General features: G+C 40.1%; 1 non-coding gene across 1 annotated transcript; it reads left to right on the top strand.

Annotated features, from left to right (window-relative positions):
• The first annotated feature begins 23,868 nt into the window (after nucleotides 1–23,868).
• LOC112428108 (small nucleolar RNA U3) lies at nucleotides 23,869–24,076 on the top strand. Its single transcript, XR_003020002.2, has one exon. It is a non-coding gene; the product is annotated as a small nucleolar RNA U3 (small nucleolar RNA).
• The last annotated feature ends 721 nt before the right edge of the window (nucleotides 24,077–24,797 follow it).

The following is a 24,797-nucleotide window of genomic DNA, read 5'->3' as shown; positions in this document are numbered from 1 at the left end:
AACTGTGTAATAAAAATGTGTGCATGTATGTTGAACACATACCATGTTCACCACTACATCTCTAAGCTTCTAGAACATTCCTGACACATAGTAGCATCAAATAAATATTTGTTGGGTGAAGACATTAATGAATGGCACCAGTGAACACATAGAAGTTTGCTTAAAATGTATGGATAACGCAGTTTGCAAGTTACCGATTTTTTTTTTTTTTTTTTTTTTTTTTTGAGGCAGAGTTTTGCTCTGTCGCCCCAGGCTAGAGTGCAGTGGCGTGATCTTGGCCCACTCAAGCTCCGCCTGCCAGGTTCACACCATTCTCCTGCCTCAGCCTCCCAAGTAGCTGGGACTACAGGTGCCCGCCACCATGCCTGGCTAATTTTTTGTATTTTTAGTAGAGACAGGGTTTCACCATGTTAGCCAGGATGGTCTCTATCTCCTGACCTCGTGATCCGCCTGCCTCGGCCTCCCAAAGTGCTGGGATTACAGGTGTGAGCCAGCACACCTGACCAAGTTACTGAAATTTTTAAGAAGGGGATGAGAATAAACATCAGCTAAAATAAAATAATCTAATGAATGGAAGCAAACATTATTTTTGTGCTGAGCTATAGTCCAGGAGAAGAGCATTTATATCACAGTTCCTTTCTAGGCACCTTGAAGACAGGGATCATGTTTCATTCCAGTTGCATTCTCCAAACCGCCAGCATGGCACCTTAAATTATTAGGCACCCACTAGCTGTTTGTTGAATTTAATTGATTTGGCCAGTTTAACCTCATGATCAAGACAGAAGACCACAGTCCCCTGATGCTGTTATGAATGCAGAAGGATAGTGTGTTCCAAGTGTCAGTATGTCTTTTTCTAGATTGTCTTTAATACTATTAGACTAGTGTACCAATTTTCCTCAGTATGTATAAGTAGACCCATGAAAAAAACCTTCAATATTGCATTGCTATTTAAGAGGATTTGCTAACTTTCATAGGAATGAAAGGCCCATTGAGTGGAACTCAGAAGGACTAGCCCATCAACAACATTTTATGGGGTGGACTCTTCTCAGCCCCATCGTGGACAGAGGTGTTGCTTTCATGCTTCAGAGGATGGCTCAGGACACACTTGACTGTTGGAGGGAGGCATGTGGGAGTCTGGCTGGGTTCCTTCATTTTAGTTTGGTGAACCAGCCACTCGACCTCCTTAGGAGAAGCTGGTATCATGTGTCTGGAAGCAAATAAATGACTGACTCTGACATTCCCCTTTTAGGATAAACTGCTTCCCTAGAAATCCTCTCCAGTATCCTTGCCTCCACGACTTTGGGACACGTTGACCATGAGGAGGAGCTGGTCAATGATGGACAGGAGTCCAGATTAGCAGAGATGTGGTAATAAGGATACCGACGCGTAAATACTTGAAATATCCAATAGGAAGCATTCCACCTTTGTGCAAATGTGAACCACATCTCACCAAGTTCAGGCCAAGGCTGCCACCAGTGACGTTTTGAAAGAGAAAAAAAAAAAAAAAGGTAGAGGAGAGAAACAGAGAAGCAAGGGTTGCAGAAGAGAGCAGAGGCCGCAAAAACAGCAGCAACGTGTCCCGTGTATTCTGTTTCCTTGTAAAGCTACGAAGCACGTTAAGGAGACACTTCATTTTTTGAGGATTCATGTTCTTGTTTATATTATAACAAACACGACGCATGTTCTTTCTAAAAATTTAGGCAATGCATTCATGCACATAAAAGTAAAACAAAATCACCTGTAATCCTACCACACACAGATCAGCACTTGTTCATCTTTTCACAGGGATCCTAAGAATATCCTTTTCTCTATAGAATATAGTTAATTTCTGTTACCTAATAACTAACTGGTAACCATTTTAAAATTGTTCAGTTTTACATTATGCTAGAAAAAAGGAGCCATCACTCTAGATGACATTTCTGTATATTGGTTCATTCATTCAATAAGGATGTTTTAAGTACCTACTATGTTCCAAGAAGTATGCTGTTTGCTGGTGTTACACAATGAAACACATCATTCTTGTTCTCATGCAGTTCAGTGAGAAAGGAAAGTGATTACAGTTCAGTGAATTATAATTCAGTGAGTAGGAGCATCTTGCTTAGCTAGAGACCAAGATTTTCAAAAGACATAATAAATGAACTTGGTACTGATGAGTAAAAGTCAGTTAATAAGAACAAAGTTGGGAGACAGGAACAGGGACGGGTTAAGAGTCAACATGGTGCATTTACGAACAGACAGGAGGTCCAGAGAGTTGGAGCTCAGGATGTGGGAAACAAAATAGTGGAGGTTGGCAGAGGGTGGTTCCTGCAAAAATACACAGACTGTGTCAGCCATGGGACTTGGAGTGCTGACAAGGCCTTATGGGCATTTGTTAAGAGGACTGTAGGTGCCGTGTAAAGGAGGGGTTGGGAAGCCCACATGGTCAGAAGCTCCTGGAGGACCCAGAATGGCAGGAAGCATGTCAGGAGCTCCACAGAGGTGAGAGTGAGGAACAAGAGGAGGCGAGAGCTGGCTGGGAAAGGGAAGGGTCAGCATCAGCTGTCGAGGTATGGGGTAGTCCAGGATACAGGACTCATCCTTCTGGGGAAAATGGCTGACAAGACTGGGAACGCCCAAGCACCAGCTCAGTGGAGAAGCAGACAACAAACTAAGGAAAGGAAGTCAGAATTTAGTCACCAGAACTGTGCTCTAGAACAGGAGTCAACAACAATGTGGGATTTGGTGGTTATGTAGAGGTTTGAGGCAAAACCAAGACAAATGAGACACCAGGCATATAGTAGCAAGCCTACTCCCCCACTCCTGACTTCCTTCTCAGAACGTCCACCTTCAGAAAACTACTTCACAGGTGCAGAGGACCCCAAGGTTTTCTTTGTTTCACTACTCGCACTTCACCTAAGTCCATCCAAGGTGTTTGCTCTTTTCCTGCCCTTTTCTCTCTCTTCCCCTCCTCCCTGTTCTTGCTCACTCTCTCTCTCTCTCTCACACACACACACATACTTAGAATGACTTTCTCCTCTCCTTCATGATGCCAGCTCCTGCCTAGATTTTGTAGAGAACAATCTTTTCCTATTCTCTATCTTCGTTTCACGTATATGCCACAGAGGAGTCTCACCCCTTTCTCCGGGAATGAGACCTGCTGTGATGCGTCTGTATCATGGAAGGCTATGGTAAGGACGACATGAGTTTGGAAGGGTCCCTGGAAATATTGCCAAAGCTACACATAGACACACATGTGCACACGTACACACAAGTCTTGGTCTGTGTTGCATCTTTTAAAATTAAACCTATGTTTCTACAAGCATCAGCATTTTAGACCAAACTTTTTAAAGGATCTGTTAGTCAATTTTATCACCTTATTATTTTTCTACTTGGTTTAACTTATCAGCATGGCAACCATGCTGACATTTGGCTTATTTCCTTAGTGTACCTAGCATTTCAGCAATGCAGTTGCTGTGTATTAAACAGACTTTCATAGGTTAAATCTAGACTGTAATGACAAGTTGTAATAAATTCCTTTGGAAAAATGTAATCTGAGATCCCAAGCAACGAACTTCAAATGAGCATATAGAAGTTACTTACTCATAATTGGGAGTTTCCTGAATAGAGAACAGATATAGATAGATGTAAATATATCTAGATAGAACTCTAAATGTGATAGAACTCTAAATATCGTTGTGTTGTAGCTAAAGATAATGTTCCACAGCAGGAAAAATGAGCACATTCATCAATTATCCACATGTTTAACATCAGTTACAAAAATCTAATCATTAGTTGAAGAAAACCTTATGTCTCAATCAGAAAAATGTCTATAGGAACACTGTTTACTGAATTTAGATTATTGGAATAAATGGCAAAAATAGAAGTCAAACCAGCTTGTGAATTCTAAACCTAATTTCATTTGCTGATGGCCACTTTCAACAGTGGAGTATCTGTAAGCGAAATTAAAGCTAACAAACAAAAATCAGAAGAAAGCACAATTAATTAATTTGCAAATTTGTTCTTTCCTGCCACAGATCAATTTTGAGGCATAAATACCACAAGCAGGAATTTAGAAAAACATGTCTCAAAATATATTCTTTAAAAGATTAGTGCCCTACAAGATATTAACAGTTGTTCTATTAAAAAGAAAGAAAAAAAAAAACTCAGCCAAGTAGATTTGGGCACGCCGAAAATCACAGTTAAACAGGTTTCCTTTCTCTAGAAATTCTCACAGGTTTTACTATACTGACATGCATTGTGAATTTCTGAGGAGTAACATTATTTCTCAGACTTCTTTGTGCCTCAACAACTAGTAGTAGTGCTTTATAACTCACATGGCAGGAAGGTTAGGCTCAGATTGGGAAGGTCTTTCAAAATAGGTGAAAATCCTGATTGGTTTAAACTGCACTATGGGCCAGAAATCAGTATCAGCATGCCCAGGTGTCCAGAAGGGATTCGCCAGAGCTTTGTTATAAATGCAAGTTCTGAAACAAGGGATACATACAGCCAGCAGTCATAATACCTATGCCTTCCAAACAAATGTATGGGGAAAAAAATTAAGAAAAGCTCCCCAGAGCTGCCATTTTTCAAAGCACTATGTTCGAGAAGTGGGAGGGCGGCTGGGGGACAGTAGGGAGGGATCTCTACAGCACCAAAGGTGACTAAGGGGACTGAACAGCAAACGTTAATATGCTTGTGTTCATGGGCACCTTGGAGGGATGGGTCAATCTAGCCCCAATTGTGGAAATCTCCTCAGACATTCAACGTAAACTGCTATGGCGATTGGTCTTTCCCTCTGAAGGCTAGACCCTTATTGCTTTATAATGACAGTACTTTATATTTTGAATCAATATTTAATTCATTTATGCTAACCCCAAAAGCTGAAAGTACTGTCGGAGTTGGCAAGGGGACTCTAAATTTATGTTCTAATTACCTGAACGTTTCATCAAAAAGTAGACACGGTGTCTGTGGTTTAGGACTTTGAAATAAACCCTATATAAAGAAAAAAATAAATGCCAGGTACATAGAGCTCATTCATGCCCGTGTTTATGGTCTCTCTACCTGCAAAAAGGAAAGATTCTGTGAAGATGTAGTGTGGAGAAATCGACGCAGTTCTCTTGTTCATCAGATTAAGCCAGTGCATATTTTATTCCACAAAACATAAAATTGGGGTGTGGCTCCTTGAATTTAGGAGGTTTTTCTTTTGGCATGCATAACTTTTCTGAATTGATAAGTGAAGATATCACATGGGAAAGAAAGTTTACAGAAGAAATTCAGTAGAAATTTTTTTTTACGTTTGTAAACTCAAGTATTATGAATTAAACTTTAAAAGGCACCACTTTTTAGAAAAGAAATGTAAAACTACTGCTAATGATGATATCATTAGTGTACAATCAGAATAGTTTTTCAGCGCTTTACTGTAACGATTCAGTGAAATCAATGAGATTATTCCTATTCCATCAAAACCTTGACTTCTTAATACCAAAGCCAGAAAATAGAAGTTAACCATAGTTTGGGTTCTCCTGGAGCCCTTACATTGGTCAATGTGTGGGACACATGGCTCAGCCTAAGCTGGTCACATGCCCAGCCTAGAGCACAACAACCCCAGGGACAGATGTGACAGGAAAGTGGAAGGTCGTTAACGGTTTCATCCCCATTATTGTAGGCCCAAAACCCACCCTTATGATGCACTCTGCTCTAAGAGGGCTAGAAAACCAGTATCTTTCATAGTAATGACTTCCAGTTTACAGCCTTCATTTGTTATATTTCCTCAATAGCTGTTGTGTTGAGATTAACTGCATAAATGGTCTGCAGCTGTCTGTTATGAATTAAGGGAGTTTAATCAAAGTATTTCTAATGTACAGCATAATGATAATACATGGGGGAAGTACTATTTAAGAGATAATGATGGCTTCAGAAGATCACTGTTGTAATGTTTAGTGCATATGCCTTCAGCATTGAATTTGTTGTTGTTCTGAATATGCTTAATGGATCACTGAAAAGCTGCCTAATGCGGGATTGTTTGATGGGGCTGACAGAGCTGGAATTAGCCCATTGCTGTTTACTGCATACAGCCATTAAGATTAATTGCTGCCAGATAATTTTGACTGTTTTTATCTTCTGGAAAAAGTGTCACTAATGGGTTTATAAATTGGTTCACTATTACTAATAGTAAGGCCAGTGTAACACAATAGAATGTCAGCTAATTCTAAAGATAAAGGTAAAAAAGTATAAAGTACTATATGGCTTGCTAGTTTTAAGGGATACTGTTATCTAATAACAGACAGACTGATATATGATGCTCATTAATGCTATTTCCTCAGCTTTGGGTTGAACCTAATAGATGCTAATAAAGTCTTATTTGATGTCCCATTAAAAAGCTCAGTCTGTTTTCTGCATTAATACCCAGTGCTGTTTATCACATCTTTGATGACTAAAACCCAAATTCCAATCTGTTTCATAACCAAGCTTTTTCTGAGAGTCTTTGTCCCTATTTTGGTTTTTCTATACCTGAAATGTATACAACCAAATCTGAGAAGAATTAATGAAGCATATAAATTTATAATGATGATATATAGTGTGTAAGTTACCTATGAAGTTTACAATTCAAGCATTTTTATATAATGTCTAGACAAGCTTCTAGAAATACTGTATTGTCTTTCTAACCATTGTTTAGGGATTATTTGCAATTGAATACAATTTTGAATATATAGGTAATTTAGCTTAGTGGTGATAAAAACACTTCACATACTTAAATCTTAACAGATTATAGGATTTAAAAATTCTAAGCATATTTCCCTCAAGGAAGTTTAATTGATATAATTATTTTTAAGTGATGCGATTCTGGTAGATTATCCATGGAGCCTTAGACATCACTGGGACGTAACCAACCCAACTTCTTGCATTGGTTTGTAGAAGATGTTTAACGTATCAATCTGAGTTTTGCCAGTTTACCACAATGTATCATAAAATTCCTTGTGCTTTGAGTTTCAAATATATTCTTTACTTCTGAGAGTGCTAAAAATAAACAGAAAAAATATGAACCAGACAGATAGACAGACAGTGAATATTTAACCATGTAGAAGAAAGCACTAATTCATGAGTACTGAAGGTGTTCTTTCCTCAAGAATGGATATTGTAAATTGTGAAGTGTTTCTTTTGTGAAATCAAAAAGCATATTTATATCTTTTACTTGAAGATGTTTTATATTGCACTGAAAAGTTTTACATTTAGGAATATCTGAACTCTTGAAGCATATGTAAAATAATATCTGACAGATTATTTTCCCCCCTTTTTCTTTGGTGGTATGGTGGAAGAGGAGGGAAGAAAACCTATGTATTGTAAGTCATATTCTTCTATGGAGTGAAGGCTAATGTAAGTTTTAAGAAAGTGCTTTTTTTTGCGGGAGGACGGAGTCTCGCTCTGTCGCCCAGGCTGGAGTGCAGTGGCCAGATCTCAGCTCACTACAAGCTCCATCTCCCGGGTTCACGCCATTCTCTTGCCTCAGCCTCCTGAGTAGCTGGGACTACAGACGCCCGCCACCTCGCCCGGCTAGTTTTTTGTATTTTTAGTAGAGACGGGGTTTCACCGTGTTAGCCAGAATGGTCTCGATCTCCTGACCTTGTGATCCGCCTGTCTCGGCCTCCCAAAGTGCTGGGATTACAGGCTTGAGCCACCATGCCCGGCCTAAGAAAGTGCTTTTTAAAAAAAAATCATTTTATTTTATGATCTTGCTCTAAAGGGAAGTAAAGTCAGATGCTGAATTGCACACATTTTTTTCTCTTTCATATTTTCAATATTGAACTTAATTTCAATATTTAACATAAAACAATAAGTACACTTTCTCCACATCAGTGATTTGGGTGGTGTTTGTGAGGAGCCTGCATTCTTTGGAAGGAAGACCTTTCGGATGACCCGACCAGTCCTCCTCTTCGGACTCTGGATGCTGGCGAAGCAGGTGAGTGACAGCCTGCCTCCCTCTGGGTGCCACACGGCCCTTGCTTAGAGCGCAGCATTGAGATATGGAAATGCCTGGGGTTTCTCAGCAGCATTTTAGCACACAAAGAGCTCCTTCATCAACTTTTAGCAGTGTCTAGTCATACATCCTGGCTATATATAAAGACATTTTCCACTCAAGAAAAACCTAGTTTTATTATTTAACCTAGTTTTATAATAATAAAACCTAGTTTTATTATTTATTATTATAAACCACCTCTGGATGGTTTCCTCAACCCACCCAAAATAGAAGATATTTCTGAGCTCCTTCACCTACGTGGGTACCCAGGGACTATGGCTGCAGAGAGTAGAATGATAGACATGGGAGACCTGGAAGAGAGGGAGTGCAGGGGGCAGACGATGAGGAATGACTTATTGAGTATAATATACATTATTTGGGTGATGAATATACTAAAAACTCAGACTTCATCACCATACAATATACTCCTGTAACAAAATTGCTTTGGTACCCCTTAAATTTATACAAAAAAAACCCACCAAAACATTGCAATGCATCTTTGTATCTTTGTGGTTACAGATGTTTTAAAAAGCATGTACATACCTCCTTCCCTGACTTCCCATCTCTTTCAGAGCCAAGAATGCCTGGCTTTGGGAAACCTTTTTTTAGAGAGAGATAGGGTCTCACGCCCTCCCAGGCTGATCTCAAACCGCTGACTCCCAGAGATCCTCCCACCTTGGCCTCTCAAATTGCTGAAATTAGGGCATGAGTCACTGAACCAGGCCTTGGGCCTTTCAAATGGAATAATAGTAACAAAAAAACTAACGTAAGCCTGAATATTTCCTTAGTTATTAGATGGTTTACATTTGTAGGTTTGACAAAATGAAAAACAACCCTCATGGTACTCTGTTGAAAGAAAGAAAGAAAGAAAGAAAGAAAGAAAGAAAGAAAGAAAGAAAGAAAGAAAGAAAGAAAGAAAGAAAGAAAGAAAGAAAGAAAGAAAGAAGGAAGGAAGGAAGGAAGGAAGGAAGGAAGGAAGGAAGGAAGGAAGGAAGGAAGGAAGGAAAGAGAAGGGAAGGGAAGGGAAGGGAAGGAAGGAAGGAAGGAAGGAAGGAAGGAAGGAAGGAAGGAAGGAAGGAAGGAAGGAAGGAAGGAAGGAGGGAGGGAGGGAGGGAAGGAAGGAAGAAAACAGAGGCAAGGGAGAAAGGAAACAGGGAGGGAGGGAGGGAAGGAAGGAAGGAGAGAAAGAAAGAAAAAGAAAGAAAAAGAAAGAGAAGAAAGAAAGATCAAGAGAGACAGAGAAAGAAACAGAAAGAAAGATAGAAGAAAGAGAAAGAAAGAAAGAAAGAAAGAGAAAGAAAGAAAGAAAGAAAGAAAGAAAGAAAGAAAGAAAGAAAGAAAGAAAGAAAGAAAGAAAAAGAGAGAGAGAGGGAGGGAGGGAGGGAGAAGGAAGGAAGGAAGGAAGGAAGGAAGGAGAGAAAGAAAGAAAAAGAAAGAAGAAGGAAAGATCAAGAGAGACAGAGAAAGAAAGAAACAGAAAGAAGAAAGAGAAAGGAGGAAAGAAAAAGAAAGAAAGAAAGAAAGAAAGAAAGAAAGAAAGAAAGAAAGAAAGAAAGAAAGAAAGAAAGAAAGAAAGAAAGAAAGAAAAAAGGAAGGAAGGAAACTGAATATTTCAAGATGGCTTCCCTTCTAGCGCAATGTGGATGGCACCCCATCAGGGTAAATGGAGGAGCAGAGTGAGGAGATGACAGGAGTGAGAAAGTGAATTAATTCTGAAAGTACATCCCTGTTGGGATCTGGGGGAGAAGAACAGGAGACTCTCCTGAATCTAATGATGGGGAAAATGCTGCTTCAATTTAGCCTCAGTAAGTCCCAAAGCTTAAAACTCCCTAAGTTTGTTCAACTCGACAACAGAGAGGAAAGTTGCACCAGCAGGTACTTAAGGACTCTTCCCAATGTGGAGGTGGAACCAGGATCCTGCGACTGTAGGCACACAATCACTGGTGCTGGGAAGTAGCTGTATCTGCAGCATCCCCTTGACATCTGCCTCATTTCAATAATTTCCAGCCATTGAACCTCTGTCTGAATGAGCATTAGGAAACAGGCATGTTTGGATACTAATTTGAGCCTCTTTCTCTCTCCAATCTCTCTCCAGTTTGAATTTTATGCTTGTGAAAGGGCTCTGTTGATGATTTTGATGTCTGCAGCTTTCCATCCGTATGACCAGACACATTCTCACCAGCTCCATATATCAAGATGAGGAGGGGAGACCTGGTAGCTTTTCCTTCTGTTAACTGCTGGCATCAGTAGAGTGATGCAGACATTTCTCTATTAAGAACTGAGCTGAGACTGAAGCTTCATTTTGTATGAGACTGTGCAGAGGTCATCTGAAGTCTCTCCCAGGTGAGGTTATTATGATCCTGGATTTGAAACTGTGACCTACTGGTTTGCCAGATGCCAAGAACAAATGCTCTGAAATTGATTTGCCATAAGACATGATGAGCTGCTCTAGCTTGCCTGGGAAGAGTGGAATATTAACCTGTGGGTGAGACTCCTTCTTGCTACCTATCAGCTTTGCCACTGCTCTGATCGAGAAACGTCTTGGGAGCAGAGTTGGTAAGAGTGAATCAGACTATCTGCCAGCATAGGACTCGTGGTACCTGCTTGTTCGATCCCTCATTTCCATCCCCTCTATCCTTTGCCTATTGTCAGTCATTGTGGTTGATCCATTCAGAAGAATCGTGAATATTCATAGCCATCTTAATTTACTAATATATATTCACTAATGTCAGAGATCTGTACATGTGATTCCTGAGCTTATTACAGTAACAAGTTTCTCCAATGCTACTGGGCATATTCTTCATGTCTTTCTTTCCAGACTACTGACTCAATTTAAGATTACATCCTTTGCTCCTTTGTGTGTATTGCATTTGCCCTGTAAAACTCATTCCCTTCATATTGTAGGACATCTAAAGACATGGGGGGCATTCCAAGAGTAGTCACAAGATGTGTCTGATGCTGTTCTTTTAACGTGATTCACTCTTCCTTTGATCTGTGAAACTTCCTAGCATTCTGTCATGGCTATTGGGGTCCTGGGAGAGAAAGTTGGAACCTGCTTAAGTATTAATTGGTGTAGGATGATTTTTCTCCGCATCACACTCAGGCTGCTACCTCTGCAGTACAGTGTGCACCACTTCTTGCTGCATCACTGAGGAAAGAAATAGTAAATTAAGTAGGTTTTTAAATTGCCCATTGAATTCACATCATTAAATAATGCTATAAGAAATTCTTAAGCGGAGACAAGTAGGAGAATTAAAATGCTATAAATTATGCCTGGGAGGGGCAGCGGGGTGTTAAACTCTTGTTTTGCCCTTTGTTCTGGCCACAAAGCACCCACAGCCAGGGATGGTTCTGCCCACTGCTTAACAATAAGTACCTGGGAGGAAGCGTGACCCCTGAGTGCCCCCAAAAGGGGGATTATTGTAACAGCATTTAGCTCATCTCCAGAAACTGGTGAAAAATACCTCTGCATCATTCAGGTTACACTTGTCCCCAGGGAGCCATTAAGGTTTCCTTCTTTCCCTCTTACTGCTGCCTGGTATTTTCCATTCCCCAGTTCCTTTCCTGTCCAGCAGCAAGGAAGTGGGAAAGGAACAGTGCTCATCTGGCATATAAGGTAATTCCCTGTATCATTCACCCTCAAATGTCAGGAAAGTTGCAGCTACACCTGGTCATTGGTATTTTTCTCTATCGTTATTCTTGATCGTGCCATCCTGTCTCTTTGGCTAATGTTTGTCCAAATATTCTCATTTTCCAACCAGTCTGTAAACGTTATAAAAACAAGGACAGTTCTGTTTTCAAAGCACTGTACTTCAGTACCTAAAACAGTGCCTGGCCCATAAATAGTGCTCTGGTTACCCAAGGCTGTGTGACAAATACCATAATGTAGTAGTTTTTTTTTTGTTTTTTGTTTTGAGACGGAGTCTCGCTCTGTCGCCCAGGCTGGAGTGCAGTGGCCGGATCTCAGCTCACTGCAAGCTCCGCCTCCCGGGTTCACGCCATTCTCCTGCCTCAGCCTCCCGAGTAGCTGGGACTACAGGCGCCCGCCACCTCGCCCAGCTAGTTTTTTTTTGTATTTTTTTTAGTAGAGACGGGGTTTCACCGTGTTAGCCAGGATGGTCTCGATCTCCCGACCTCGTGATCTGCCCGTCTCGGCCTCCCAAAGTGCTGGGATTACAGGCTTGAGCCACCGTGCCCGGCCAATGTAGTAGTTTTAACAACAGCAATCGTCTTATTGTCTTGAACAATTCCTATGGGTTAGGAACTAGAAAAGGCCTAATTTTTGACCCATAGTCTCAGTGGTTCTGCCTCAGGGTCTCTAATGCAACTGCTAGAGATATAACAGGGATTTTCTGAACATCTTCTCTGTTGCATAGTCTCCAGGTCTTTCATTGTGGTCCCTCTTCATGTGACTAGTTGAGCTTCCTTACAGCATGGCCACCTGACGGCAGGAGGACTATCTACATGACTGCTGAAGGCTTTGAGACCAAGCGTTTTAGCAGCAAAGTAGATGCTATGAAGCCTTTAGTGACCTGGCCTTGGAAGTCACACACCATAATTTTCACTGCAATCTCAAGTTACAAGTGAGTCACAAGCCTACCTAGATTCAAAGACGGGGGAATTCGACTTTAGTTCCTGATGTTCGTGTGGCAGGATTTTAGAAGCACATGGGTTACTGGAGATATTGTTGTGACCATCTTTGGAAAATACAAGAGTGTCCAACCTTGTTTGTTTAAAAAGTAAATAAATGCCTTCTGAATGATTTCTCCATCTCTCCTACTGCAGATTTCCTCTGACCTCAGTTTTCAAATAGCTGTATTTTCATTCCATTACTGGAAACTGCATTATATCCTTTTTTTGAATGGCCCTTTGTATTCTACCAATTCAGCTCTTTTATAGACTATCTTCATAAAATATCAGTTCTTGAAATTTTCTTCAAGCCATGTGCTTTCTCTCTCTGACTTACCTATATTCCTCTGTTGAGCTTAAATTTCTGTACTTTGTCTTAAGGATGAGTCTTGAAAATTCAATACACCCTCCTCACCTCAGTGATCATGTTACATCCCATCTCTACCATAATGAAAATCATTTCCTTTAAGATTTTAGAAATTTTCTCTTTGTTGATAATTTTCAGTTTTCTGTTTTCAAGTCTGAGCTCTCCTAAGGAAACAATTTGGTATCTCTGTTTACGTCTTCATAAGCTAACCAGACTCAATTAATTCCAATGTAGCGTAACTGCACTAAACTATTTTCTTCATAAACTTTTCTTCTTTCTCCACTTCTAAAGAAGGTTGCTTTGAATAAGAATTGTACAATTCCTTATACAGCCATGTTCAGAGCGGCATTATTCACAACTGCCAAAGGCAGAAGCATCCCAAGTATCCATCAATGGATGAATGGATAAACAAAATATAGTGTATATGGTGGAATGAAATACCATTCAGCTCTTAAAAGGAGGGAAATTTTGACACGTGCTACAACATGAAAGAACCTTAAGGATATTACACTAGTGAAATAAGCCAGTCACAAAAGTATAAATATTATATAATTCCATTTATACGAAGTACCTAGAATAGTCAAATTAATGGAGATAAAAATAGAACTATGACTGGCAGGGGCTGGTGGAGGGAAGAATGTGGGGCTATTATTTATTGAGAATAAAGTTTCAGTTTTGCAACATGAGGAAGTTCTGAAGATGGATGGTGATGATAGTCGTACAGCAAGATGAATGTAATCAACACTCCCGAACTGTACACTTAACAATGGCTAAGGTGGCGAATTTTATGTCATAGGTAATCTACCACAATTTTTTAAACTTCTTTTTTAAAAATTGCTCAGTTTTTTTTTTGTTGTTGTTTGTTTGTTTGTTTTACTTTTTCTAGCCAATATCTTTAAACCAAAATCAGTTCTACTGAAGCAGTCAGCCTACTTGTAAGAAACTTATTAGTGTAATAATTGGAATTGCTCAGATTTAAGGTAAAGAATAACAGAAGGTTTCAACTTTTCTAAGTAGAAAATATCTTTATTGGATAGCCTGTAATCATTCCTCTTACACACACACGAGCACATACACATATACACCCTTCACAGTGTAAGGCATATTTTGTTAAGGAAGGTCTTTGATTCAGGTATATGATTGGCTATGATTTTAGTAAGTATTTTGCGTATTGTATCCCATTAAATCCTCACATTAACCTTATAAGAAAAGTACTACTATGGTCTAATTTTATTTATTTTATCTTATTTTTTTGAGACAGGGTCTCACTCTGTCACCCAGGCTAGAAAGCAGTGACACAAACACATCTCACAGCAACCTTGAACTCCTGGCCTCAAGCAACCTTCTCACCTCAGCCTTCCTAAGTACCAGGATTATAGGCATGAGTCACCGCACCCAGTCGTATGATCTCATTTTAATAAGAGAAAGTGCAACTGAGAGTAACAAAGTTACTTAATACAGAGAAATTGAGGTTAGAGGTAGTATTTGAACCCAGGTACCCAGCCCCAGACCTTTCCCTTCTTGACATTCTACTTAAATGTCACCTGCTAACTATGAGATGTTCTATGTGGAAATGTGGAAATTGCTCTGAGGTTGGAAACAGGACACTCGGGCTCCAGTCCAGGCTCTGTCCCAAATGGCTAAATCACTTTGTGCTTGGCATTTAATGCTCAACTGAGACTCAGTTTCTCCATCCATAAAATGGTAAATCTATTTACTTTAAAACCTATTTTGAAAATCAAAATCAAAATTAAATAATATAAGTACTATATATTAAATAATATGAGTACTATGTATTTATATATATAAATACAAGTACTATATATGCTCATTATCAAGTGAGCAAATATGACCCATTGTTATCATGATGAGGTAAACAGTAGGTGATAAACAGATGAAACATCTCTAATCCAGACAGCATAATAGGGAGAAGAAGATGCCAGAAGTAAGAGACAGGGAAGAGGTTGTATTGCAGCTGATGGTCTGTTTAGTGAGAGTTACAAGATGGGATGTGTGTATATAAGTAATTCTTAAGGACAATGCATATCAGAGAAATTCCTGCAAGCTCTTCCTTCACAAATCTTGAAGCAAGAATGTAAAGAATATAAAATTGTGATCCTGCTTAGGAGGAGAAACAAATTTAGGTCGTCACACACACACACACACACACACACATATATATATATATATATATTCAGATCATTTTATATGCATCTGCATTTGCAAGCTCACCATGTCTTTTTAATAGCAAGGAGGGGGAGGAGGAAAGGCAAGTGACAAAGAGTTGGTTCCTAAAGTGAAGAAGTGGATCAATCCATGAATGTTTTCAAAAAATATTTCAATAAAATACATGAGTTCTGCTTCCACAATGGATGATTTTCAGCAACTTGTCCCTGAAACAGTCAGTTGGTGGGTCTTCATGAGTTCTCCCAGAAGCAGAAGCTGAGACAAGAATGTGAAAGCAAATTATTTACTAAGGGGTAATCTAGGAAGAACTGTCAGGACTAGGGGGAAGTGAAGCAGTCTAACACAGGGAACACTTGTGAGCAGGAGAACAATGTAGGATCTGAGTGGAAGTCTGCTGGAGACCTCAATGAATCTATATATAATACACCTCAGTTATTCCTTTTATCCACCTGGTCTTTTCTGCTGCCATTAATATCTGGAAGGTCTCACTATCTTCACTTGGTTCTCTGCTCTTCCAGTGTTTACATAGCCAATTCCCTTTATTAAATACCCTCTACTTAAAATACCTAGAATGGGACCAACTCGAGCAGTACCAACCCCTTCTCCACAGAGATGTTGACCCTGATTATCAACCTGCAGAACCAATGACAGCATCAGTCTCCCTCCAGACATCGTGAGAGATTTATTTACTTAATAAATTACTTTTTGTGTGTGTGAGAAAATTATTAATCTGCTTTATTCACTTAATCTGATATGATTGAGGATTTATTTTACTCATAAGGAACTATGTAATCAGTTCTTTCCATTCATTAATTTATTTACATATTTTTAGCATTTTGCATGATAGACTGTCCTCATCCAGTTCATTGACTGAGCAAGTATTTGCTTTCTAATGAGTCCTATACTATCCACCCATCGTGGAGTCTAGACTGTAAGAGAGATAGACATCTCAAGAGTTTATTTCTGCTTTTACTTTTCTTTGAAACAAACTGAGCTGTTGTGTTCCATGTAACTCCACACTGTCTTGGACCAGGTGCATGTTCCTCTTGTGTTGAATCACTGCAGCTCAAGAGCCAACTCAAGCCACACAAGCACATTTAAGGACTGCACCACATTCACTGACATTCAATTGGCCAATGTAAATTATGTGACCATACTCAACACAAATGGGGCTGAAAAGTATTTTGTTCACAAAGGGGTTGAAAAGTATTTTGTTCACAAAGGGAGAGGAAAGAATGTGCTAAAAAGTAATTCTCAAATTTTAACATGCATCAGAGTTCCCTGGGAGGCTTGCTAAACCAGATTGTGGGTCCCCATTCCCAAAGCTTCTCATTCAATAGGTTTGGAGTGGTACCCCACAATTTACATTTCTAACAAATTCCCTGTTGATGCTGATGCTGCTGGTCCAGGGACTAAACTTTGAGTATCATTGGCCTAACCTATCACTTTAGTCTTGATACCTATCACAGTAGGTATCTAGAGATGCCATGCAATATCCAAGAGAAAGTCGGGGACAAAAGAGTGTAAAATGTGACATAAACGAAAAACAAAAATGATTAGTCTTGTGAATAGTCCTTATGAAAAAATGCAAAAGGATCTTGGTTTAATTAGGCGAAAGTAGAGTAGAAAACCCAGTAACAGTCTTAAAGTGTGCATTAGAATATAAGCGGCTGTTTTTTGGAGGACAGGAATAGAGTTAAAATGCATCAAGATATTTAAGTTAGCCATGAGCACGAACAGCCCATTTGCAAGGCTGTTGACATGGCAGGTACACCAAAGAGACCTAGAATATCAGAATTAGATCATTTAAGGCATAAACAGTTACCATCGTGTTATTATTTGACTTTTGTCCTACCCTGGTGCAAAACTGGGATCATCTCTGAGGGTCACTTTGGTCCCATAATTTGGTAAAGCCGGGTATGAGGATGGGAGAAAATGCAGTTAAGAAGGAGACAGAGGGATCCTGAGGAATGAATGCCTTCTTTATTGGCAAATGTATTAAAAGATGTTACCAACAAAGTTTTCATAAAAGCAAACATTTCCTAATCGTGCTGTCACCCTTAAAGCATGATGAATCTTACCCCATCAGGGAGTCAACTTTTGTGGGGAGACTAGAAAAAGCATCAAACTGAATGTCACAAGACCTAGCATGAGCCTAGGTTCGGCCACATTTGTGTTGGTTGGTTAATTATCTTAATCTTTTGGAGTTTCGGGTTTCTTGTCGATAAAATGGATATAAGAATACCAACACTAATAAAAGAGAAAGAGTTTTGCAAACCATAAAGTGCTATTCGAATGCTGGCATTGGGATGGCTCAGAAGCAGTGACCAGGAGCAGACCCGTCCATCTCAGCATGCCTTGCGGGGCATTATGGGAGTGCTTTCCAAGTTGGAATTTCAAGTGTCACTGTGAGGACGGTTTGTGTTTTGAATATCAGACAGTAGGCCGGGCGCGGTGGCTCAAGCCTGTAATCCCAGCACTTTGGGAGGCCGAGACGGGTGGATCACGAGGTCAGGAGATCGAGACCATCTTGGCTAACACGGTGAAACCCCGTCTCTACTAAAAAATACAAAAAACTAGCCGGGCGAGGTGGCGGGCACCTGTAGTCCCAGCTACTCGGGAGGCTGAGGCAGGAGAATGGCGTAAACCCGGGAGGCAGAGCTTGCGGTGAGCTGAGATCCGGCCACTGCACTCCAGCCTGGGCGACAGAGCGAGACTCCATCTCAAAAAAAAAAAAGAATATCAGACAGTAAAAGTTCAGTTCAGTTCATTGCACTCTCAGTTCAGGACGTATTATGAAAATCGATAGGTACAAGACCTTCCTCTTGTCTAATCTCATGCTTTTTTCTTCAACTCCATTCCCAATCCCAGCTTCCCCTCCCCACTCTCACTCAGTTTGGTATACGTCTTTGCTATGCACACATGTTTGAAATAGAGAGAGCATGTATTTATTTATGTGTGGCGGAGATACCGCACTTTATATCTCACTCTGGGTTTTACTCAACACTGTGCTTTGGTTTCTTCTGTCTATCCATTTAACATTATGCACCTCTAGTGACTACTATACTGGTAATTCTTTTTTAATTAGATTCTTGACATATGGTAATAAACTTTTTATTTTGCCAATTAAGGATATAAGACAAACAAATGTCTATTATCTACTCTTCCTATCATTCCATCAAAAAGGGTATTTTAGCATCAAAAATTGGATAAGGATAAAATCTCAAACTAAAGGATAGTTTTTTATGGTGAATACTTCGGGACCATCTAGATTTGTGGGAAACCTCATCCATTTCTCTCATTTGTGGAACAGTGAAGCTTTATCATGGGCTGGAAATAGAAAAACATCAGAGGAAAATATTTCTGTACCGTGCCATATAGTCATAGTTTAGACGTTGTGGGCCCAGAGTCAGCTTCAAGGCCATGAGAACTATGCAGTTGCACAAAGCCCCACACTTTAGAAGGGCCGTTTGCTTGGTTGAATGTTCTACTGTTACTGTTTCAAAATTCTTAATAATTTATGAACTGGAGGCCCTGCATTTTCATTTTGTTCAGGGCCTCAGTTCTCTGTAGGTCAGATAACCTCTGCTACAACCACTCCTCTCTGCCACGGGAGCACAGACACAGCCATAGACAGCATGCAAACAAATGAGAGTGGCTACATTCCATCAAAATTTTACTTCCAAATATAGGCAGCGGGCTGGATCTGGCCTGTGAGCCACAGTTTGCTGGCCCCTGGCTTAGAGCACAGGCTGTGGAGTAAGCAGCCTAGATTCAAATACTGATGCCAGGACTGCGGCTGCGTGACACCTGGTCATTTACTTAACCTTCTCCAATTGCTACTTGCCCCATTTCTAACTGTGGGGTAATATTGTAAGTCTACCTCTGGGGCTGCTGTCAGAATTAGCCCAATGATGTATGTAAACCGCCTAGTACCCTCCAGTACAAACTTCCTAGAACTACTCTCATTTCTACTCTTACTGTCCTCCAGCATCACCTCTCTGCCAGTCCTGATGCTGGGTTATTTACATATTCCAACCCGTCTGTCTTTCTGGTAATCTTCCAAATTCCGTATCAGAGGAAGCCGAAAGTGTGTGGATCGTTCACCATTTCCTCCCTTTCCAAGTAGATGTTTTTGGCTAAAATTAGCAACAGTGTTCAATAAACCAGATGCGATCTCTCACCCAGGGTTCTGGAATTTGGTGCCGAGTACACACTTTCATCAGATGTCCCCAGTGCTGGGCTGGTCAGAGGTACAATCACTCCCTCTCTAAGTAAGTTGATTCTGCAACACATGCGCACTTTCAGCCTCAGGCATTCAGGTGTTCTCACACACTTGCCGTGGTATCAACCTTCTCTCTGTCCATCATTAAAAATAATACAAGTGACTGCTCAAGGAAATCAGAGAGGATGCAAACAAATGGAAAAACACTCCATGCTCATGGTTAGGAAGAATCAATATCATGAAGGTGGTCATACAACCCAAAGTAATTTAGATTCAGTAGTATTCCCATTAAATTACCATTGACATTCTTCACAGAACTAGAAAAAAAAGAACTTTAAAATCCATATGGAACCAAAAAAGAGCCCATATATCCAAGACAATCCTAAAAAAAGAACAAAGCTGGAGGCATCATGCCACCCAACTTCAAACCATACTACAAGGCTACAGTAACCAAAACAGCATAGTACTGGTACCAAAACAGACACATAGATCAATGGAACAGAGCAGAGCACTCAGAAATAAGACCACATGTCTACAACCATCTCATTTTTGACAAACCTGACAAAAACAAGCAATGGAGGAAGGATTCCCTATTTAATAAATGGTGTTGGGAGAACTGGCTAGTCATATGCAGAAAATTGAAACTAGACCCCTTCCTTGCACTTTATATAAAAATACCTCAAGATGGTTTGAAGGCTTAAATGTAAAACCAAAAACTATAAAATCCCTAGAAGAAAATCTAGGCAATACTATTCAGGACATAGGCAAGGGCAAATATTTCATGATGAAGATGCCAAAAGGAATTGCAACAAAAGCTAAAATTGACAAATTTGATCTAATTAAACTAAAGAGCCTCGACACAGCAAAAGAAACTATCATCACAGTGAGCAGACAACTCACAGAATGAAAGAAAATTGTTACAATCTATCCATCTAACAAAGGTCTAATACCCAGAATCTACAAGGAATTTAAACAAACTTACTAGAAAAAAAAAACCAAACAAACTCATTAAAAAGTGGGCAAAGGACATGAACAGACACTTCTCAAAAGAAGAAATTTATGTGGCCAGCAAACATATGAAAAAAGCTCAACATCACGGATCATTAGAGAAATGCAAATCAAACCACAATGAGATACCATCTCACACCAGACAGAATAGGTGATTATTAAAAAGTCAAGAAACAACAGATGCTGGCAAGGCTGCAGAGAAATAGGAACACTTTTACACTGTTGGTGGGAATGTAAATTAGTTCAACCATTGTGGAAGACAGTGTGGAGATTCTTCAAAGACCTAGAACCAGAAATGCCATTTGACCCAGCAATTCCATTACTGGATATATACCCAAAGGAATATAAATCATTCTATCATAATGATACATGGACACGTATGTTCATTGCAGCACTATTCACAATAGCAAATACATGGGATCCATCTAAATGCCCATCAATGATAGACTGGATAAGAAAAACGTGGTACATATACACCATGGAATACTATACAGCCATAAAAAGAAATGAGATCATATCCTTTGCAGGAACATGGATGGAGCTCGAAGCCATTATCTTCAGCAGACTAACGCAGGAATAGAAAACCAAACACTGCATGTTCTCACTTATGAGTGGGAGCTGAACGATGTGAATACATGGACATAGGGAGGGCAACAACACACAGTGGGGTAAGCATCTTCCTGTGTGCTTGTTAACCACTTGGGTATGTTCTTTGGAGAAATGTCTATTTGGATGTTTTTTCAAATAGCAAATAACTCTAAAAGAGAATGAGGATCTGTATCATAATGTAGTTGAAAGGTTATTTGGGAGGGTGGTTGCGGGGAGGTGGGAGAGCATCAGGAAAAATAGCTAATGTATGCTGGGGTTAATACCTAGATGATGGATTGATAGGTACAGCAAACCACCATCACACGTTTACCTATGGAGCAAACCTGCACATCCTGCACATGTATCTCCATACGTAAAATAAAATAAAATTTTTAAAATAAAATTAAAACAATATAAGTGACTTCTTACCTAGAGTAGGCTCTACAGTAAGTATGTTTTTGGAGTTTTTTTCTCCCTTATCTTCTTTACCGAGTTAAGGCCACACATCTTAGGCTTTGAGTCACATATACCTAAAATCTAAACAAAATTGAAAATATTCCCCAAAGTGGAAAAACTGCACTTGTACACACACACACACACACACACACACACACACACACATATGCACACATTTTTTTACCTAAAATTTCAGGGGCTTAAAGATTCTCTGAGGATCAGTCACAACCACTAAAGATCTGTCTATGAAAACAGATGAATCCCTATCCGGGGGAATTTCAACACTTTACTTGTTGAGGTATCAGAATCACGAGTTGTATCTATGCTCGCTAGAGTACCTGACAGGGAAGAAGTACATTCATAAAAGTGTGAATTAACTAAGGTGAATTCCTAGGCATCTTGAAATCCTTTTAGGACCTAGGGATGATGAATGAATGGCTTGTGGAAAAGCAGCACGTCAGCCATCCATTAGGATAGCTTTGCGTTCCCTTGGTGAGCACATCTATACGGATGGTTCTTCCGGTTACTTTCAGGGTAGTGAGTTTTGCTTTGGAAAATGTGATTGATGTGGCTGTGCCTCCATGCACACATCATTAGTCTGTGGCGGGTAAGCTCAGATGGTCAGAGCACTGTGCTAATGAGGCGAAGGTTAGGGGTTCAGTGCCCATGTGGGCTACTTAGCTTTTGTCTCATTCATGTCCCCAGACTACTCCCAACATAGGCCACCTGTCTTGAAGATGTGTATCTGTAGTCAGGGGGAGGAGCCATGTGCAAGCATTTGGCTGGATCACTACAAATCTATCATGACTCTGGGAAATCAACCGCTGCATGAGATCTCGGCAGTTGGTGAGGGAACTCACCTTCATTTAAAAGGGACAGGAAGCATAATTCTCAACGCACACATGGTCTCAATGCAGTGGATTTTGTGAATAACATGTTAAACTGTCACTTAATTTTACATCCCTAGAAAATAGGTAACCAAGTGACATGATGTTTGACAAAAGAGTGGTGAGGTGCCCCTGACTTCACGAAATGTGGATATTTACTTACATATAGAGGGGTGTGCAGTAGCACTCATGCTGCAGAAAATTCATTTCACAAAAACAACTACAGATGCTCTTGAATTATTTAATAGGCTAATCTTCAATTAAGTGTTATCAAAATAATAGTTGAATTCAACAAAACTTTTCATCTTCATATTTCTTTAATAGAACGAGGCACATGTTTGCATCCGAAACTTCCTCACTTACCCTCAGTTTGGGTAAAAGCACTATGATCTGACACCAGCCAGGGGTCAGGAAGTAACCCTTAGGTCCTCCCTGACCCTCAGGCTCTTTGTCTCCCAGAACTACAGGAAGCCAAGAGGTTTTGTTTTAACTCCTTCGTGGCTCTCGTGTCTATCCCTCCCTCATTCTTACTATCATGATTTCAGCTCAAACCCTGGTTACTTCCTTACTGGACCACTAGAGCACACAGCTAACTAATCTTTCGTCTTCCCTTATCACTGAGGATAATTTCTGAGGGCGAGCTTTACAATCCGACTACCTGTGTTCCAACCCAAAATCTACCATTTACTCTCTATGTGACTTTTAGCCTGTGCCTTTGTTTTTGTTCACCTGTAAATTGGGGACAAAAATAACAACAGGCTCATGGGATTTTTGTGATGATGTAAATTGGTTAATTTTATAAAAGGTGCTTAGAAAACTGCCTGGAATATAATATGCACTTAATAAATGTTATCTGCTATTATTATTGCTAATTAATTAATCATTATCATCATTTCTATATGTACTACAGGGACTGACTCAAGGTGTACTGTTCTAAATCCCACCGTAAGGCTTCCTCATCAAGTTACCTACCTTCTAATTGAGTATCCTCATCAGCTGAAATGTTTACTCACATAGAGGTAATGACAGTGTCTGCATTAGAGGATTTGGTCAAGATTAAATTAGCTATTGCAATGGAGTGCTGAGGACAACAGCTGGCACGTTTAAAATGCTTGCTAAATGTATACAAGTGCACAAGTTCTGTTTTATTAATATAAACCAACACCTATGTCACTCTCTTGTTTCCAGTTATGTGATGTAAGGTAAGACTATTCTTCTAGGGATCATTTCTTTGTTTTTTATTTTGTTTTGAGATGGAGTCTTGCTCTGTCCCCCAGGCTGGAGTGCAGTGGTGCGATCTCGGCTCACTGCAACCTCCGCTCCCGGGTTCACGCCATTCTCCTGCCTCAGTTGGAACTACAGGTGCCCGCCACCACAACCCGGCTACTTTTTTTTTTTTTTTTTTTTTTTTTTTTTTTTTAGTAGAGATGAGGTTTCACCGTGTTAGCCAGGATGGTCTCAATCTCCTGACCTCATGATCCGCCCGCCTCGGTCTCCCAAAGTGCTGGGATTACAGGTGTGAGCCACCGTGCCCGGCCAGGATCATTTCTGTAGTTCAGTACCAGAGACGTTTCTCTGACAGTGTGGAGCACCAGAAACCACAAGAAGGAGGCACAGCAATCTCTCCTGAGCGTGGAGCCTGCTCTAAGTGTTGTTTTGTTGCAGCTGCTGTTTGCCATTGATGATAGTTCTCTTCTTTCAGGAGAGTAAGAAGGAGAGGATGCAGCCTGAGTGGTTTCCATTAGGACTTTGAAAAAAAAAATCATATAATATTTCCTCATTGAATATAGACATTGTTCCCAACATGTTAGAAGCTAAGAAACCCTTTGTCACGTAACAAATTTCAAGTAGCTGTAAATGCTCTAAATACCTATGTGAGACTTCAGCAACATAGCAGACCCAGCTAATGTAGAGAAGTCCACCTCTTGATATAAATGTATAAATACATTTAAAACAAGTAACACTGCACAAGCAAATTCAAAAGACAAAAAGAACCCTGCCAGTACTAGAATCTCAAAGCTCATGCAAAGCTAGAGCAGAGGCCACCACTGCTCACAAAACTATCTTCCCTGATAACAGACCCTAGGGCTTGGGGCTGTGACTTTAACCACACTGGAACAGGTGAGAAAACTTCTCACTTGAACTAGGTGGAGAGCTGGAATAACTTTTATTTTTTTTCTTTTTCTTTTTTTTTTTTAGGCAGAGTTTCACTCTTGTTGCCCAGGCTGGCCCTTCCTTCCTTCCTTTCTTCCTTCCCTCCTCCCTCCCTTCCTTCCTTCCTTCCTTCCTTCCTTCCTTCCTTCCTTCCTTCCTTCCTTCCTTCCTTCCTTCCTTCCTTCCTTCCTTCCTTTCTTTTTGCCCTCCCTCCCTCCCTTCCTTTCTTCCTTTCTTTTTGATGGACTATGGCTCTTGTCACCAGGCTGGAGTGCCATGGCATGATCCTGGGTCACTGCAACT

The sequence above is a fragment of the Macaca nemestrina genome, chromosome 13, assembly GCF_043159975.1.
Source record: "Macaca nemestrina isolate mMacNem1 chromosome 13, mMacNem.hap1, whole genome shotgun sequence".
NCBI classification, from domain to species: domain Eukaryota; kingdom Metazoa; phylum Chordata; class Mammalia; order Primates; family Cercopithecidae; genus Macaca; species Macaca nemestrina.
The sequence above is the reverse complement of the archived record's forward strand: the minus strand, read 5'-3'. Positions and strand labels throughout refer to the sequence as shown.